Raw genomic sequence first — 15,496 nt, forward strand, 5'->3', positions numbered from 1 at the left:
TGATGGCAACGACAATTAAGATTATAGTACACGTTGAGAACATCCCCCAAAGCATAACGGTGTCGTCGTCTCTGTAGTAGCAAATTCAAACCAAGCGGAGAACCTCGCTGTTCACCTGTTACTGAAAATGCATATTATTATCATAGGGCTGGAGAGAAGGGTTGCAGGATCCTGTGGGATCCTGTGAGCAAGGTGGGTGGACGGGTCTTATGCAAGCCTTCATTGGGATGACACTACAGAGCGTTTGCTTTAGTGTGCCTATTTAATGTGCCTAATGCGGGTTGGTCTTCATAGCTTTTGGTGCCTTTCAGAGATCACCCAGAAAAATAGCGAGAAAGCTCGACGTCTTCAGTTTCTTTGGACGCGAAATTTCTTCTATTGGTAGAGATGGAATGATCAATTATTTAGTTTTTTTTTAGTGGTTGGTGTGGTTGGTCAGGGTGATTTAGTTTCATTTAAGTGGTTTTAGACGCATTCCTAACGTAAGATTCAGTGTTACATTTGAAGCGGAGAAACAACAAGCAGCAATGAGATTCAGATAATACCTTTGACTTTCCTGCTGTTAGAGAAAGTGCTAGGATTCGAAGAATGAAGAACCAAGTGATTGAACAACTTGTTTCCACCCTACGGCCAACAAGATATGATGATAGCAGGCATGACATAAAAAGAAATTGTTTAGGGATCGGACACACATGTGTTTTTAAAAGCCACGTGTCACATTTACGCGGTGTACCACCAGCTGCAGTTTTTAGGTCTAGGGATAGACCTTTCCATTGACCCGTAAGGAAAATCAGGGGTCGGGGAAGGGAAAAAAATCTTGGTTTATCAAGAGAGACTGGAGGTGAAAAGGAAGAAGTCATCTTTTAGTAGTTATCATTATTTGTCATCACTGCAAAAAATGACTCGCAGTTTATATGGCTAAGCTGTTCCCTATTCATCTATTCCATCCATCTGTTCCCTAATGCGGACGTTGGGAAAGGGCCCAGCAGATCCATGCCCACTTGCTGGAAAGGGGCTGTTGGCGGAGGTATCGGCTGAAGAAGCTTTGCAGGCTTCAGCGGAGGTGTCTTTCGCCGCTGGCAATTAATCTCGGTATGTTTTCAAATAGTGCTGGACGGAAGGAAGCTACTTAGGATACGTGCTAATGTTCGCGTGACTCCTAAATGACCAGCCGAAGGCTCATCGTGGCATGCGTGCAAGATTTCTGTCGGACGGCACAACGAGAAGAAAGGTTTTCTTATTGTGCTGAAAGCTTCTCTTATATAGGATGCGATTGCGAATGCTGTAGGAGGATAAACCCCGTGCGAAAGCACGTGGGACAGCTACATCAAGGCCTTCGAGATGCTCAATAAGCGGGCGTAAACCGCGGTCAGCCCATTGACGCTGGGCCATGTCGGTGGTCGTGACTACAGCAAGAAACGAGAAGTCGTCGTCTTCGCTGTCGGTAGGGGCAGCATCAACTGGTGCACGCGACAAGTAATGGGCGTCGTTGTGCTTACGGCCGCACTTGTATACAACCGTAATGTCGTACTCTTGGAGACGGAGGTTCCACCTTACAAGCCGTCCAGAGGGGTCTTTGAAGTTGGCTAGCCAGCATCACGAATGATGATCGCTCACAGCACTAAAAAGGCGTCCCTAAAAATACGATCGCAACTTAGTTATCGCCCAAACTACCGCGAGATCTTCCTTTTCCGTAGTCGAGTAGCTTGCCTCTACTTTTGAAAGAGAGTGACTCGCGTAAGCGATAACTTTCTCAGTGTAAATTTACCACTGAATCAGAACGGCACTGAGTCCAAAATTACTGGCATCGGTATGAATATCCGTATACCAGCGTTTTCATCAAAACGGGCAAGTGTCGGGCGGCCTGCAGTCGCCGGCGTAACTCGTTGAAGGCATCCTCTTGATCTTCTTGCCACGCAAAAGGAACATTGTCTCGGGTAAGAGGCGTAAGAGGCTCGGCAATCGCTGAAAATTTCTCGACAAAACGCCTGTATTAGGCACAAAGCCCCAAAAACCTTCTGACTATTTGTCGGTTGGGCGCGGGAAGTTTTCCACAGCAGCAGTCTTGTCGGGGTCTAGTTTCACGCCCTCAGCACTAATAACACGGCCAAGAAATCGGAGCTCCTGGAATCCGAAATCGCATTTCTGCGGTTTTATCGTCAGTTGGGCTGAACGCAGCGCCTGCAGTATCATTCGCAGCCGGTCAAAGTGCTCTTCAAAACGAGACGCAAAAATGACGACATCGTCAAGATACACTAGGCACGCTTGCCACTTGAGTCCAGAGAGAACGGTGTCCATCATTCGTTGGAAGGTTGCTGGCGCAGAACAGAGACCGAAAGGAAGCACTTTAAATTCATAAAGGCCGCCGGGGGTGACGAACGCTGTTTTCTCTCTGTCCCTTTAGTCCACTTCTATCTGCCAGTAGCCATTCTTAAGGTCAAGCGACGAGAAATATTTACATTGCGTAACCGGCCCAATGCGTCGTCGATACGCGAGAGCGGGTATACATCCCATTACGTTACCTGATTTAACTTACGATGATCGACGCAGAAACGCAAGGTATTGTCTTTTTTCTTCACCAGCACTACAGGCCAAGCCCAGGGGCTGGTAGACGGCTGCACCACGTCGTCGGTAAGCATTTCTTCCCTTGGGCTTCGAATAGCCTCACGTTCCATTAACGACACGCGGTATGGGTGTTGGGAAATCAGCTTGGTCTTCGCGTCAACCATAATGTGGTGTTTGGCTACTGGGGTGCGCCCAACTTTCGAAGACGTTGCAAAGCATCCAGCAAAATCCCGAAGGAGCTCTAGGAGTCGCCGCCGCTCAACCACCGACAGATTGGGATTAATGTCCACAGTTGATAGGATGTCGGGTGCATCGCATCCGGCTGGCGACGGCGGCGCTAGACTATAGATGTTCGCTGGCTCAATAAAGTCGGCAACATACGCGATGGCCGTTCCTTTAGCAATGGGCTGAAACTCGGTCCCGAAATTCGTAATCCACAGCTTCGCACAACCATCCCGCTAGCTAACAAGTCCTCTTGAAGCACAGACCCCTTCCCCAAGAAGCAGGCCCACGTTCCTCTCTGCCAGTAGGTCGCGGTCGCATGGTGAGTCGCTTTCTACCATGACCATAATTCTGCGCCGTGACGGGACCGTAACGTCAGCAGCTGTAATACGTAAGGCGGTTGATGAACTATCGACGCTAGAGACCTCGCAATGGCTTGGCTCGGCGAATACGTCACACGTGTTTCTTGCAAATTAATTATCACACCGTTAACCTGTAAGAAGTCCAAGCCGAGTATGACGTCTCGCGAACAGTGGGTAAGAACAACGAAGTCGCCAACATAAACAAATCCGTTAATTGCAACTCTCGCAACGCATCTTCCAGCCGGGGTGATAAGGTGTCCACTTGCCGTGCGAATCTGAGGCCCAGTCCACTCCTGACAAAACTTTCTTCAATTTCTTGGCTAACCCAGTGCTCATAACTGAATAGTCCGCCCCCGTATCAACTAACGCGGTAATGAGAAAATCGTCGATAGAAACCGGTATGTCCGAAGCTGCGCACTCAGATTCATCGTTACATGACTCCGTCTGGTAGCCGCTATCTTGTAATAAAATGATGGAGGATGTTCGGCACTTCGCTCATTAGCGGCCTCACCTCCGCTCAGGAAGTTCGGTTTCGTCTGCTCCTTTAACACCGACACGAGTTGAACGCCACGCTGCGAGTTTTTCCAAGGCTTCACAATCACACATACTTAACAAGTGCATGGTACTGCACAAAGCTTTTTACGGATCAAGAGATGCCATCAGAAAAACAAGGGAGGGTGTAGCCCATCCCCCTTGTGGGTGCTTATTGGTCTGGGCACAGTGTCATCCCCAATGACACTATGGCGACGATCCATTATAATTAGTCCAGATTCGGTCATTTCAGAGGAGATGTCACTGAAAATCGCCATGCTGATTGCTCCTAACATATAGGGAACATCGCTGTAAGAGTTGAAAAGTCGAATCGTCTAGGACGCATTTCAGTGCGGTTTTACTGACCCACGTTGTCACCTGCATAAAGGGAGCTTCGTACGGCAACTATCAAGAACACTACAAAACAGGATAGCACAACTCTGAGAAAGACCTACAGCAAAAATATTGACGATAGAAAATAATAAATAGCCATAATAGCCATCTCTAACAGCTGCCACCGAATCTCGCGTTGCAGGATGCTAACAGGCCTACATGTTTTGTGGTTAGCGGTTCTCGTATAAAGCGCCGAACTTTAGACATCGCGTTTCCTTTCTAGGCACTTACTAATGCATATAGCCGAAGGCGTGTCAGAATAAATGGGCAAGTTCGTCTTTTTTTGTCGGATGTAGCGAGCGACCCGCGGCTCGAGATCTATGCAAGCTTGGCTGAAGCGATTCTCACCCGCGGCTGCCATAAACATCGATCTCTAGTCACTTTAGCGCGAAGGCACTTCTAACCTAACACCATTGATTTCGCCGACTTCCGGGTTCCGTCCGCATTACCGAGTGTTGCTACGGCAACAACCATAGGAACACGAAACTTGCGCTTAGTTATGGCTAAACCACTTTACTATACATGGTTATACTGTAATTTACTATGTTTGATCGTGACCATACTAAAGACAAATATTAGGCATAATAACACTAATTAGCTCTAACCAATGAGAACTTAGAAAATTAAGTTCACACGTGAATGAACAGTACACGTTTGTGTAATAAGGTTTTCTAAGCCTAACTGCGCGTGTTAGTCTTGTTCGACTTAATAGGCCACCGCACCTAAAGAGTTTACGTGTTTTCGCAAGTAATGGTTGCGATTATAGGTATGACTACGCCACCGTCCTTTTCATCCATCCATTCATAGCTGCTCCAGTTTAGCTCACTCCACAGTATGCACACCCTTGCTCCCTCTAAACTAACTGTTCTAAAAGCGAGCCGTGATATATTACTAAGCCTCCACTGAAAGCTCCCGGTTTGAAAACAGTACTTTTAATTTCTACATTCATTTACTTTTTTTGTTGTTTTTCGCCGTAGACTCTGTTCGCGCCAGTCGAGAAAACGGCTGGTGGGCGAGATCGTATCTGAGCCCAGCCGGAACGATCGGCTAAAACCCCCGTTTCGTGCCTGGCTGCGTATATACCTGGCTTTGCGCTGGTCTCCCTTTTGTTTGTGCCCAATTCTCTGCCTGCTTGCTTAAATCTGGCCGCCACGTATTGATCGCTCTTGCGGGCATGCAGACGTACTGCCCCCTTACTGCCATCCCTTTTTCCCCTCCCACTCCCCGCCTCTTTTTTTCAGCATTCCTGCTCCTTCAGTTATTTTGCCAACTGTTCTTTTTTCTTTTTGCGTTGTTCGGCATGTTTTGCTTCCTGTACGTACTTCCTTGGTTGCTTTGAGCTTCCCAAGAAGCGTAGAGCTGGCATTGCTTCCTCGGCTGGCAGGTATACGCTGTAAGGAGCCGGGAAAATTGCACCTCCGGATCTCTTAGTTTTTTTATGTTTGTTTTTAGTGCGCGGAAAGGGGACAGTTCTATAGCTGGCCCACTCGTCAGGATCGCTCGCGCAGGGCGTCTCGAAGACGCAGTGGAGTGCAGCCCGCACCGAGTACTGCCATTTATTCTTGGATGTCTCTGCCCACAGTTCTCTCTTCGCACTGAGCCTCCCATCCCATCAAGCTTTGTTTTCACTGCATTGCTTAGTATTTCCGCATTTTTTGTTATTTTTTTATTGTTTTTCTTCTCTCCTCATCAGCCTCGCATACCTGTGTCTTGTACCACACTCCCGCGGTCACTAAGGCAGGCACTGCATTTGTGGTTATTGCAACAGTTAGGAGAAATTACGGTACAAAGGCTCCAATTTAAATATAGCGTGTTAGTAGTATGGCAGTGTCATCAACTACTTTATTACAAACGTAAATAATAATATGCCATTTATTGAGTTCCATTAAGGAAGTTTGCACCTTTCTTTCGGCTTTAGCAAAAATCGTATTTAATGAGAGGAGGCAAAATTTATCGCGCATTTTTATTGCCGACTGATTTTCTGTTTGAAACAGAGGTTTGTGGCAAATTTCATAAAAACGTTAACAAGGTGCAGTTGCGCTACCATTTGAACTGAAGTATTATTCCTTAGATACTATTCTGACGTAGCGCAGTTAGCACTTAAATTCATATTTTTTTTATCTGCGTCATTATCTTTATAAAAGGCATCAAGGAAAATGTCATGATTACTTTGGTTTCGATTGTAGAAATGGAATATGTTTCTTGGTCACAGCAGCCCATCCGCTTCATTCAGTTTATATTCGGTTTTGATTCTTTCCGCATATCATTGCTGGCTCAATTAACGCAACTGTCCATTACCTCTCAGCCTCATTTTGATGTTTAAGAAAAGAACAAGTCAGGAAATTATTCGATGCACATTTAACCAGTATACTAGTTGCGTCAACTTATATGCCTTCCCTGTCAATGATGCGCACTTTCACTGCCAGGCGACCTCTTGGTAACACATAAGTTTTTAATAATAACTGCTTCTGTTAGTTACGGTTGAGCTTCCTTTATTAACTAGTTACTAACCGAAAACATAGGTAATTGTGTGGAATTTTCTTATTCTTATGTGACAAAACATATAAAGCGCTATATGAGCATATTTTGTTTCGAAATGTCTCCATCGCTTAAGAAGCCACTGAAAAGCTCTTTGAATTTGTTTTTGCTAGCGTGAACTTCGGGTGTAAAGTTACGGTTACTTGGCGAAACCATAACCAATCTCTTTTTCCTTACAATTTTTCCGCGCTCTCTTTGCTTGCTTGCCCGTTTGACTTCGCTCTTTCTTGAGTGGCATTTTTTTGCGAAACCAGGCTTCTTATCTTGCGTCCCATTTCTCTTTCGCGTCTCGCTGGACTCCATATGTGTGGAATAATTTTATATCCTTTTTGATTCCTTTTTTAGTTCTTTTCATTTTAATTCCCTTCCATTCCTTTCCTTCCCGCTTTCCTCCTCCTAGTTGACGCTGGGTGCAGAAGAGACGTCTGTCTCCGCTACCCACTGCCGCTACTGCCTCGTCCCGGCTGTTCACGTGAAAGCCGTGCGTTGCAAGACTGAGTGGAATGAATGCGTCCACGCGCTCCGCTACACCTGGAAATGCTTTTCAACCCCGTCAGGTATCGCTGAGTGCTATTTGACCGTGCTTTCAGATTTCGATTCGACGTCGGCGTCCTGGCTTTAGAATTTCGCTTTTTCGTCTCGGTGGAAAATTAAACCTCCAGTAAAAAAGAAAACATTAAAAGAAACATTGCGTTGAAAAATGAAGCAATATTGGAGGATGCTTTGAAACGCACAACTGACGAAATGTGGTAGGCTGCCTGCTGCACTTCTAGAAGTCGTCACAAATTGCGTCTGGTGACGTATTTATGTCGTTTTATATTTGTATATATGTGCCGAGGTTTCTGCGCTCTTGCGTTCGTTTTGAAGCTCCGTGTCATGGCGTATGTTCTGAGTAAAGATAGATGTTAGGGTTTACCAGGCATCAAATGTTTTCTTTTTTTTTCTTTTCCGTCGAAACGCGTTCAAAAGATGTTGGCGCTCTTATTCCATGATGCAATAAGACGCAGTGTAGTAAATAAGTGCCGACAGCTCATTTAACTGGAGCCAGTGTAACCATTGCGCTCCACATATGTACATATATACATGAAGCAGAAAGGTGGCACAGTAATGATGTACACGCGCAAATCATACCTAGTTCACACGTTCCCGAGACAGACGTGTGTAGAAAGTATTTCATAGACGCATTAAACTATCAGTCCACGTAACGCACACTTGTCAATGCATATACGTCTAAAGTTTCGGAAGATGCTGCGCTTGGCCGGATGCTAATAAGTACCTAGGCTCTTGTTTGGAATGTTCCTAAACTAATGGGATTAACGTTAACAAACCGGACTAGCTCGAGTTTCATGTTAGTAATTCGATTCTGTTTGCCATGTATTAGCTATCTTAGTTTGGACAGCAAATCGACTGCACCGTATGAACGGTAGCCTAGGTTTCTATCCTCGGACATGCTAGGGCTAATTTTCTCTTCATCTACAAAGCTTCCGGGAAAGCAGTGCACCTCTATTTTGCAGCCGTCGAATGAGCTTGAGCGAATCGTATTAAGTAAAGTATTCGATCCCTTATATATCCCTCAGATATCTAAAAGACCCTATCATTATTAGAATGCAACACTGATTAAAGTACTTAAAACATTTAAAATGACGTGCGAGGATGGGCAGGTAAGAAAAATGACGCTGAAGAGGATAACTTCATGGAAGCAAGCACAATTGATGGAAATGCAAGCATGAACAAGCAAAATGAACACCGCAGCTACAGAGACACATATAACACATGAACCAAATGCGAAAGTACACAATCATGAATTTCTAGGTAGGTTGGCAAGGCAGTGGTCTCGAAATATTTCAATAAGTGGCTGTTCGCAAATAAAAGCAAGTGACGAGCGGCTCACGAATAAAAGTCCGATTCGTGCCTATCTATTATTTGTTTTTCTTCAAATCCTGTTGTTAATTCATTTCTTAACATTTGAGTCTACGCGTGCTGTGAGCCCCGTGTTTCTAGAAATCCCGTTATTGCTTGACAGATGGACTACGCCATAAGATCACGTGAAATAGCCGAGCGTGATGGGCGGGTTGTGCGAGATCAGAAGACCAGGTTACGGGACCAGGTTGGCAGGTGGTTGGCAGGTGGCATGGCTGATGCATGATTAGTCAAGGGGCGGGACATCATCAAACCACGTCACATGACCGAGATTGCGCTGGTAGGTGGCAGATAAGTTGGTCACGTGACATGGCCGAACGCGGGGGCGGGTTCGATTGCATCTGGAAAGTGTGCTAAGTTGCTGACTGTCGTGTCCGTAGCCCGCCTTGTATGTCAGCTTGCAATGTAGGAGAACGAAGCCAAAATCGACACCGTCTCTGTGTATCACGGACTGTAAAAACAGCCCGAAGTCGCTGGATTGAATCCACGAACTGCTGTAAATGTTAATATATATATATATATATATATATATATATATATATATATATATATATATATATATATATATATATATATATATATATATATATATAGAAAACGATAAAAATACAAAGAGCCCCGCCGGGGTGGCGCAGTGGTTATACGGCGCTCGACTACTGTGCCCAAAGAAGAGGGATCGCATCCCGGCCTCGGCGGCTGCGTTTCGATGGACGCGAAACGGAGTGGCGTCCGTGTGCTGTGCGATGTCAGTGCACGTTAAAGAACCCCACGTGGTCGAAAGTTCCGGAGTCCTCCACTACGGCGTCTCTCATAGCCTGAGTCGCTTTGGGACGTTAAACGCCACAAACCAAACCACAAACCAAAAATAAAACGAGTGAGATGAAGCTAGCTGTAGCAGTACCGTAGTGCAATTGCAATGCTGTTGCATTCCGTGCACCATCAAGGTGACTTGAGCCTTCCCGTAGTTACATTTAATGTGATTCGGGTTTTTTACCCACCATCGTCTTTTCAGTCTTGCGCAGGTAGGATTACAACACCGCAAGGTCTATCTGTCGCATGAGGTTACACCGGTGAGCTACGTTTAGGAAAGTAACCGTGACAGCAAAGAGCTTAAGTTTACCTGGGACGCTCTTCAAAACGTCAAAACATTCACGAAACAAGCCGCGCTGCGTTTTATTTAATTAAGGAGTTTGAGGCAATGGCAGAAGAGATGTTCAGCATACTTATATACCTCGTTATTCGGAGCACTCGCGCACGCGCGAGCAAAAAAGATGCGACATGGCATCGCAATCCCCTCCTATCCAAACGACTGTCGCGGTTGTTTAACGCGGTGCCCAAGTAGCGTCCCACTGGTCGTAGCCTGCGGGGCTCAAAACCGCGTTACACTGCACATTGCCTGGGCAGCGTCGCGAAATTAAACCAGAATTCGGGAGGAGTAATAAGCGTCACGATGAAGCGAGTTGTGTATTGCTACATGGCCAGTATTTGTTTATTTTGTTTTTTTCAGTTCAACGTGCCCTTTTATGTCACGGCACTGACGCGTAAATAAGCAAGATCAGAACATTCATTTTGCAAACATTCGTTTGTTGTGCAACCCCCGCTGTTTAGTTCTTGTGTACTTATTCCGGTTCTTACCATAGGTGGCCGGGTATTTAATATTGAACACGTGCCTTCCTATATGTAATCTGGACCCGTCCAAGAGTCGGCTCATTTGCAAAAAGATCAATTTTGAAGGTATGGAGAGAAGAAGGGGTCGATATAGATTCGAATGAAACGCGCCTAGGCTGCCGAGAGCACTTTCGGGATCAGGCTGTCCTCTTTTTACATTGATTGGCTGCGCTTGCACGTCATCCCTTTAAAGCCTTCCCTATATATTTGGGAAGGTTACAGGGACACACTGAATGGTGCCTGGCACAAAATGTGAGCTACAGGGCTGCACAACTGTCGAGGTACAGTCTTTGCCAAACGTTTGTAGTCCACCGCTTTGACGGCTACAACTGGTACACCTGCCAAGGGATGGCGCTGTTATCGGCGGCTCTTTTACTGCTAAAACGCATAAAGAAAATGTTCCCTTTAGGTTTATTGTCAGAAAAAACGAGCCTGACAAAATCAGGTTAGCCAGTTTCTTCAGAAAGAGCTTAACGCACTGGTTATAGATTATCCTTTTGATGTCAACAATAGCCTTGAAAGTATTGAATTCTTGCGTGAAACCAATTCAGCAGGATGTATGTTTTCACTGGATATCGTGAACTTATTTTACTCCTTCCATCCCACCGAGTGAGTTACTGGCCACTGTTACAAGTTGCTTTGAAAATAACGGTTCGGTGCTATGTTTGTTGACAACTTCTTAGCACTATTATAGTTTTATTTGTGTTCGACCAGTATTACCTTTAAAGGTAAAGAATATATCCAGAAGTATAGAATTTGTATCGGGTCGTGCGTCGCTCCGGTCTTGTGCAATATTTATTCTTTCGCTGTTGACAAGGCTTTTTCTTAGGTGCGTGAAACAAGTAATGTGCTAAGAGCTTTCGGATATGTGGACCATTTTTTCATTGTTTTGAAAAAACAGTCACCTTTACTTATCCACAAATCGTGGGGGATATTCTTACTAACTTCAAACAACTCACCAAGGGATCAAATTTTACTTTTGAACTTGCTAAGGACAACATTTTGCAATTATTGGGCCTTCAAATAACTCTTAAGGACGATGGCTTTTGCTGGAAGTACCAACCATGCGCACTAAAAGAAATAATTCCATATGATTTAAAGCACTCAAAAACAGTCAAACGTGCCGTAGCTCTCATGTGCCTTGAGTCGGCGCTCAGGAAATCCTGCTGTCATCAAGCGCAAGATAGCTTTGACGATCAGATCATGAAGCTAAAACGAGCAGGCTTTCCATCGCTCATGGTTGGCACTGCCGAAGCTTTGCTAAAAGATTTCAAAAACTAGAAGGAAAAAGGAATGCCAAAATGGTGCCTGAACTTACTCAGAAAGTAAGCTCAGTGATTATACCATATCAGCATAAAGTGTTACATAATGTTAAGCGCGTGGCTAAAAAGTAGAATGCGCCTGTGGTTTTTTCTACACCACGAAAACTTTCTTCCCTGTGTCGGTTGGTGTCAAGCGACAATGCCTACAATGTTGATTGCTCTATTAATCATTGGAATCGGTTTGTGAAGTGCGAAAAAGGGGTATTGCATAGTATCTTTTGAAATGGGGGAAAGTTAACATTGGACAATCAGGCCGGTGTATTAATGAGCGACTGCGGGAGCATAATTTGTCCTTACGGACCCGTACTGGGCCTCACCTACCTGCGCACATTAACGAATGTGGAAAAAAAATTACTAAAGTGCGATTGTTGTCTCCAAGGAACTACCGTTTTGTATAAAGCTCTGACACGCTTGCGTGGGAACTGGTTGAACCTTATCGAATCAAGAAGTGTGGGAGTTATTGTGTCAGTGTGCCGTCCACGGCAGTTTATAATAAAGAGATTGCATTTCTTGGCATGTAGGAAGGCGAGATGAGGCCTTGGTATGGTCAGTTAACCCTCTCTGCTTTATCTAGCATAGTGGGAAATATAGTACCGCCAAGTTAACCACACACACATTTGCGTCGTCATCTCTCTGCAACATACCTCAATTCATTTTCGTCACAGTATACATACGATACGGCACGGCACGGCTGCTTTTATTAACAAACTAAAATGCGTAAATAGATTCGGCAATGAGTTATAATTAATAAGCGTTACACATATGCAGCCAGCGGCAGCGCCTGCTCGTTGTCAAACTGCATCTCGAAGGTGGTAGCTTGTGACTTGTAAATCTTCCCACAGCACAGGAAACCGCCTAGCTGTCATAGCTCACAAGCTACAGACCTTCCAGGCAGCATAGGGCGCACATGAATCGATAAAAAGATATTGTCACAGAATACAAGTGGCGACTTCAACCAAGGCAACCGTCACCAATGCGTCAGGCCCTCGACAACGCTGTAGATTCTACGCAGCGAGCCCTCTCCATCCCCCCTCCTCCCTTCTTCCCCCAGAGAGGCGCCGGGACTTTATTTCGTTACAGTTGCGCCCACTTCGCGTTTTTCGCACATGTTGAATTCGCGAGGACACGGAGAGCTGCAGAAAAAAGCAGAGGAAATCTCTTTCCCGCACTTTCTCCATGCAGTCCCCCCCCCCCCCCCTCCCGCTTCAAGCAGGGAGAACCGACGTGCTTGGAACACTAAGTGTTTCGAGTGCGATGGTGCTTGCTAGTCAGCTAGCCGGCCGGCCAGCTTTCAGCTCCCTGCTCGCCATTGGCGTTGGAGTGGATGGGGAAATGAGGAAAGAGGTCTGTGGGTCGGAAGGAAGATAGCTGGAAAATGGAGTGCGCGCGCTTCTACTCCAGGAAACGAAAGTGTGGGGAATAGGGGGGGGGGATGTGCGCGGAGGTTAAGGAAGCGGGAATGAGAAGGACAACTTGGAGGGAAGCAACGCCGCTCTCAATATTCCTAGACGTCCGAGCAATTCAGGCGGCGCCGTAGGAAGCTGGCCTTGCTCGAACCATGGCGATGACAATTTAGTTCTCTTCGTAAATTTCTTCCCTAAATTCCCTTTTTTAGCCGAGTGAAAATTGCTTTCCACTTACCTATCGTTTTTTTATTTTTTCCTAACGAAAGCGTTCCGGTCGGTAGTATTGCCTTTGGTGTTTTTTCCTCTCCCTGAGCGGTAATGTAGCTCAGGTCCGAGAACGAGGTTACTGCTTTGCTCCGAGTCGGTGCTTGTGCTTCGGCTCCAAGGCGCGTCTTATTGAGTCTGAGTAGCGCTGAGAAGTGGATCGTTTCTTTTCCGTGAGAAAATGTGCGTCGGTGCGCCTACCAAAACTTAAAGAGACTTCCTTTTAGAATAGGACAGCGGATGTTCTTGAGGATATCTAGGAACTAATAGAGAGCCGTACTTCTTCGCTTCTTTTCTCATATGTTCTTCCTCTTATCTTGGCACAGAAAATAGTTTTGTGAGGCAACGAAGCATTTTCAGTTTTGCTAGTTCGTGGCATAAAGAGAAGTGGATCGTAGTGTAGATTGCAAGACGAGAGTGTGGTAGAGTTCGCCACTAACAAAGACACAAAGTACACAAGTGTTTCAGAATCACGATAATCATTCTTTTCGTAGCATTAAAGTATGCATAGTCCCAGACCTCGACGCTGGTCTTCAACTCCATCAGCTATTTTTTCTAAGATTGTTAACCGCTGTTTGTACGGAAAAGAAGCGGTAATGATTGACAATGAGCTAGGTAATTACGGTTCTTACGTTGAAGTATCTAATTCAGTGAATGCGTGCTCCTGGGTTTGTGTGTATGCGCGCACACGTGGTCCTTGATGACTGTGTAGATGGTGTGGGCGATCTGATGCTTTTTTTCTTGAGCCACAATTGAGCTTTGTGGGTTATCCACCTGACGTGGCTTAAAGGTCAGGCATACGGTTCACGCCTTATACCGAGTGAACGTAGATAATGTTGCTCAATTTCAACTGTTACGGTAAATTTGGCATGAAAAGTGTATCTCAGCGGGATTAACTCAATAAATTCGGCTCACGATAAGCAAGTCACACACACACACACACACACACACACACACACACACACACACACACACACACACACACACACACACACACACACACACACACACACACACACACACACACACACACACACACACACACACACACACACACACACACACACAAATAAATAAATAAAGAAAAGAAGCAAATGTTTGAAGTGCGTTAAAAATCGGTTTAGAGCGCGCTTTCTCTGTTGCATGACTTCAGCGTAGTGTGCAGAGGCATTATGGTGGTTCCTTCTAGGGAATAGCAAATGTGGGACCGAAGGCTATGGCGACTAGGGAAGGAGTTATATGTTGAGTGTTCCCTTGTTTAATTTCATACACAATAGTGCAGTAATCGTCATGTGCTTGGCAGGGAGAGAGCAAAATATGGTCTTAAGATATCGGCCCAGCTATGCTGGGTTGCCTTTTAATATCTTATTCAGTTTTATAGCCGCGGTCTCTTCCTCTGTAACCTCGATCTTTTCGGAGTGATTGCAAATCGTCTTCTTTGAGGCCCTTAAATATGATCTTGTTCTGGGAGGCCAATATCGGCGACAAAGTATCATACGCAGCAACTTCCTTTAAAGAAGACTTCAGTGTTCACCTTCCGTTTGGTGACTTGATCTAGGCGCATAGCATGTAGGCGCCGCACTGCATTCGAACATATTCTGAGCTCTCATATCGAAGTTCTGTCGTTCTTTAGTTCGACGCGGCATCAGAAGATGTCGCAGCTAGCGTTCCGACTATCGGCTACATCCATTTCAAAACAAAGACCTTCTGTCTTAACCTTCCTAGGTGGTTAGATCGAACACGTATTACGCACCGAGTCAGTCAAACTGGTGCTGCAATGCCCGGAGTCAACAGATTTTAAGGACCGCTTACAGACCTACTGCATCGATGCCGCCATCACGGCATTAGTCATGGACGTCAACATCCTGCATTTCCTTTTGCGTGCCCTCTCTGTGTCCCCACTAACCCAATCTTTTCTTTCTGGCTTAGTCCCTAATCTAGAATCATGACACCCGCCGCGTCGAAGAACAGTCACTGACCACTGTGTGCCCATTGGTATCCGTGTAATAGAGCAGAGATTTCAACTCCTCTCCTAGACAAAGATATCATTTTTCGCCAATGCGCCGACTATTCTAAAGGCGCAGGTTAGAAAAAAAAAGGGGGGTATCAGTCAAGGCGATGTATCCTAGTCGTCTGACGCAGCTGGCTCTATTTATAAATCAATTAAGCCTAGTGATCGTTTGAAGCTTGGCCATCTGAGAGTCTCTTTTATTGCGCGTGTCTGCTATACGCAAAAATGCATCGAGCGCTTCGGATATTGACTAGGCATTATCGACTAGCCGACTCCTCGATGCTCGCTACTTGG

The sequence above is a fragment of the Amblyomma maculatum genome, chromosome 5 (assembly GCF_055883805.1).
Source record: "Amblyomma maculatum isolate TAMU_Amacu chromosome 5, ASM5588380v1, whole genome shotgun sequence".
In the NCBI taxonomy this organism is placed as follows: domain Eukaryota; kingdom Metazoa; phylum Arthropoda; class Arachnida; order Ixodida; family Ixodidae; genus Amblyomma; species Amblyomma maculatum.